We start from the raw sequence: 4,990 nt of genomic DNA, 5'->3' as shown, positions 1-4,990 counted from the left end.
TACAAGGGCATCGTGGTCATGGGGTGGGGGTGGGAGGAAGTGCGTGGGGTCCCAGTAGGCTTTTGAGGCACTGATAGTCCTGTTGTAGAAGGACTCATGCACCGTGTGTTTGGTGAATGCCTGTAGCTGGTCCTAGATAAAATTGGAAAGAAACTTAAGTAAACACAGGACAAAAGCCAAAATAACAAAAAGGGCAAGTAAGAGGGTAAGAAATGGAAGAATCCATTGCATGAACAAAGAAGCAAAGGGAGATGTACTTGTTCTGTCCAGGAGGCGTGTAGCCCTATCCCTTAGTCGTGCCACCCATCCCAAACCAAACTAATTGATATAGAGGCAGCATTCCTCCTGGGAGAGAGCGTAGTTCCCTCCCTGGGCTGCTGTGAGGAGGTCCAGTGCTCTGTGGTTTTATCTAGTTGATCTGAATTTTTTTTTTTTAGGCTTTTGGCTAGCTCCTGCTCATGAGTCATTGTCTGGATGGTCATGCAGAGGAGCCAGGAGAATTGTTTTAGAAGTATAGGTCCTATGGATAGCAGAAGGAAAATTATTACAAAGGGAATTAGGATGGGGAGCAAAATGGGTAATAGCCATGAGCCCTTAGACCGTTTAATTGGTGGAGTTTTTAGGTTCGTAGCCTTTTCAAGAGCACTTTGGATTTTTTTTTTTTTTGGACTTGTCAGACCAGTTAATGTAGAAACAACAGCTTTCTTTAAGGCATGAGCATCTGCTGTCTTCTGCAGCAGTAAGTAGGTCTAAGGCCCTCCTACTCTGTCGGAGCACTCCTGCCAGTGAATTTATTTGATTTTTAAGGGTGGAGGCCATCTCAGCCGGAGTGTCAGAGAGGGCTTTTGACAGTTGTTGGGAATAGGTTGTGGCAGTGTTAACAGCAGCTATTTCTGTTCCTAGGCTGTGGAAATTCCTAGGGTAGCCAGTAAGGGAAGGAGGAGTGGGGCAGCCTGATTATGATGGGCCATGGAAGAGAGAATTGTTAGAGGAAGGGGAACCTGAATAGTTTGATTGTTTGGCAGTGAGGTAACAGTGGGGAGCTGGAACACTGAGCTACAGGTGCCAGATCACTTAGAGGGAAGGCAGAGGCAAGATGAGGTGCCGCAGAGGGAAGCAGACACCCGCGGTGGTGAGACAGAAGCTGTCGGTGAAAATGGCTAGTCATGAGACTTATTTTCTAGGTCCCATACTGAGTAGGATCTAGAGAGGGTGATGCCAGTTAGGGGCTGGCCGGGAATGCTGGTGAGGAAGAGACAAAACCTTTTTGGTTTACGCGTGAGAGGAAGCAGTGGGTGTTATCTGTGATGAGTTGTAGTTTGCGGGGGATAGGTGTTTAGGAATGACAGAGAATGGAAGGGTTTAGGGAAGGGCATAGTGGAAAACTGTCAATGTCGGCTCATGCTAGATCTTGTCTAAGTAGTTAGGTTAGTAGGGTATTGTTGAAGTTTATTGAGTTTGGGTAGAAAGACAGATCTCGTAATTAGTTGACGGGGGAGAATGTGGCTGGATGAGGAATTATTGTGTAAGGTTTAGGAAAAGGATCCAGTTATTGATATGATGGCTGGACTGAGGAGTGGAAATATTTGTGGTAAGGATGAGCAGAAGGAGTGGCCCAAGCATTATGGAGTATATTTGGCAAATAGGAGGATGTAGGTAGTAAAAGTAAATCACTGTACCTGATTTAAATCGAAGTTGTTGAAATCTCCTTGGAGGTATACCTCAGTTACGGCTGCCCAAAGTCCGTCTACTGAGGTGGGAGCTGTTGAAGAGGCACCAAGAGAGGCTGAGGTGTTGGATATTAGGGGAAGGTTTTTAGGTCTTTTAGAATAGGATCAATAGTTGCTGGAGTATTAATCGGATTTGTAATCAGATTTAAAAGACATGTCAGTTAGAGCAATACAGGGGATAGTAAGGTGGGCAGCAGGATGGAAGTAGGAAGAGAGTCAGATGGCCCAGCAGTGAGGGGAGGCCGAGGACCGAGGCTGCCGAGCCGTCACCCATCCGCAGTGGCCTGGTACTCTGGCATCCAACAGCCGACAGTGGTTGGGCCGGTTTTGACTACTCTGTAAGGAGAAGGGGGTGACAGACTTTGGGAAGATAGTTTTTTTTTTTTTTTTTTTTTTTTTTTTAAATAGACTGGCCTGGAGTGGTTGTTAAATAACTGGCTTAAATGTCTGGAGTCCCTCTTTACTGTCTGGATATGGGGCTTCGTGAAGGAAGGTGGAAAGGTTTTTTAAACTGGTATTTGTAGTGGTGGGGTGGGATGGGATGTCTAGCGATAGGAGTCGTGGTGTCTTAGACCTTGGGGTCAACCGTATCAGGGGGTAGGGGGTGAGAGGGGAGAAGCGATTCTGGGTGGCATAAGAGTAGAAGAGGTTCGGGTGGGTTCAAAGTAAAGTATATGGATGCCTGGAACTTGGCGAGGATGTCCCTTTCCAAAGTAGGAGTAGGGCAATGTGGAATGGCCATAAACAGGTGCATGAAAAGTACTTCAAAAAGAATACAAGGTGGAGGGGAGGTGACCTTTGATTTAAATGGAATTTCCCCCACCCCTACAACAGAAGTGGAGGAATCAAAAGTTAGCCTGAATATTCTGGAAGTACCAAGTGTGTGGTCTCCATATCTAGTAAGAAAGAAATGAGCTTACCTGTTACTGTCACTGTTACCTGGGGTTTAGAAGTGGTGATAGGCATGGCAGCAGGGATCGTAAGCCCCAGGCCTCATCAGTAACAGTCTTCGGTGGCTTGTCTCAGCATCAGATAGCTACAAACTGGCCTCAATAGGGGTTTTTGGAAGGACTGGAGCAAGTCCAGAGACCATTTTATTACAGTCGACTCCCTAATGTCCCTCCTTACCACACAGGGGACAGGGCCCTGGTGGGGCCTCGGGTTTGGGCAGACGAGACACTTGCCTAGTGCCCTGATTTACCGCACTTGAAGCAGTTACCTGGGGAGCAGTGAGAGACTTTGTCTCTGAGCTTTGTTTTCAGGTGTCCGTGGTTTCTGATTTTCCCGGATAGCAGCAGACAGTAAGTGGCATTTGATTTGGTTATGCTTTAGTTTTTGAGTTTTAGATTCCTCCTCTCTGTTTCAGGGTCAATGTTGGTATATTATGTTACAGCCTCGGTGAGGCAAGACAAAAAGTGCAGGGTTTTCATTAGGTTCCTGAGTAACTTCCTTGATTTTGTTACAATTGACTGTTTTAAAGAAGCCTTTTTTAATCCTTTTTATGAGACGTGAGCCACGTGACCTTTTTCCTTTCTGGAGATTTTAGTTGATAGTTCCAATTTGGGTCAGTTTGTGGGATGGCTGTGGGACCCAGAGGATGCTGAGTCAGATCCTGAGTGTGCTTGGTGTCTGCATGGGCTTGGGCTGCAGTCCAGACTTGCTTCTACTTCTCCAGGTTTAAAGTGGGAGAGAGGATAATATAAATGCCATGTCAAGTGAGATCATAGGTAAAAGGGTGCGGACCCGAGCTGATAAGGCGACAGGACCGGAGCTGACAGTTCGCCAGAGAAGTTCCACGTTATTCAAGGACTGCACGTACATTTATAGGGAGCTGCGTTCTGGGTTTGGATAGGGGGTGGACAGGGTGGTAGCTGATTGGATGGGGCTGGGCAGGAGGTGAGCCCTGACCTGTGACTGGCTGAGGTTTGGCGCAGGTGGGCTTGGGTGTTGGCACCAGCGGGCTTGTTTACTGCGGAGAAGAACCAGGAAGGGCGCCATATTGCCAGGGTGTGTCCCTGTTCAGGCACCCATGGGGTCCCTACAATAGGGTTGAATGAGATACTGATATCCCTTTATATCCATAGCATTGAAGGAAAAGGGAACATGGACCCCAATGATGTCCTTAGCTCCTGCTACCTCTCGAAGGGGAAGAATAGAAGGGGGCACAGTGGGGGGGCGGGGAGGAGGTGGCAGGGCAGTTTGGTCATATCTGAAAACATGACAATCCAGTCAAGCCTTGGTAAAATAACCAGTGTGTTCAGATTCTTATTGAACTTATGTAAATAACTATATAGTTATAAAATAACAATATTCATGAATAGTTTAAAATCCTGGAGGGATCAAGTAGAGAGAAAAGTAAATGTTTCAATTTTTGTTCATAAATGTAGACTTCAGACTGATAGCATTTATATCAATACATAGATTTTAAAGAACCTTACATAATTTTGGAACACATATTAATATCTCAGTATAAGACAAAGAAGGTCAAACATTATTTCTTGTTTTGATAATGTCTTCCATATAGTTTAATTTATTAAATAAGCCAATTGGGTTTGATCTCTCTCTCTCTCTCTCTCTCTCTCTCTCTCTCTCTCTCTCTCCCACACACACACACACACACACACACACACACACACACACGTGTATTCCTTTGAGAAGCTCCAGGGCCCTTGGAACCCCTCAAAGTTAGTTCAAGTCAAAAGTTTGAGCTTTCAGAGTTTGGTTTTGGAAAGTTTGTCAAATAACAAAGGCTTAAAACATCTAGTTAAATAAGATCACAAATCATTATAAAATCAAACCAAAGTGACAAAGGATTTGAAAGGCAGAGAGCACAAGAGATTGTCTTGATAAACCACGGATTAAGTTTCATAGGCCAGTTATTCAAAAGATAGAAAACCTCTTAAAATTTTTTATTAAGAAAAGTTAAGTGTTTTCAGGAAATCTGGTGTTCGAACGTAGTAGAGCAAACTCTAACCTTGTGTCAGAGTACTTTTGATATCAATGGTTAATTTTTAGAAAAACATATAATTTAATAAATTTCCCCCTTAGTACTGCTTTTGCAGTATCCCACAGGTTTTGGTATGATGTATCATTATTTTGAATAAATTTTTTTGATTTCCTGCTTGATTTCTTGGACCCATATGTTATTAAGTAGAATGCTGTTTAATTTCCATGTGTTTGTATAGTTTCCAGAATTTCGTTTGTTATTAATTTCTAGTTTTAATCCATTGTGGTCTGAGAAAATACATGGGATAATTCCA

The sequence above is a fragment of the Galeopterus variegatus genome, unplaced genomic scaffold, assembly GCF_000696425.1.
Source record: "Galeopterus variegatus unplaced genomic scaffold, G_variegatus-3.0.2 Scaffold3991, whole genome shotgun sequence".
In the NCBI taxonomy this organism is placed as follows: Eukaryota; Metazoa; Chordata; class Mammalia; order Dermoptera; family Cynocephalidae; genus Galeopterus; species Galeopterus variegatus.
This window is presented reverse-complemented; position numbering follows the sequence as displayed.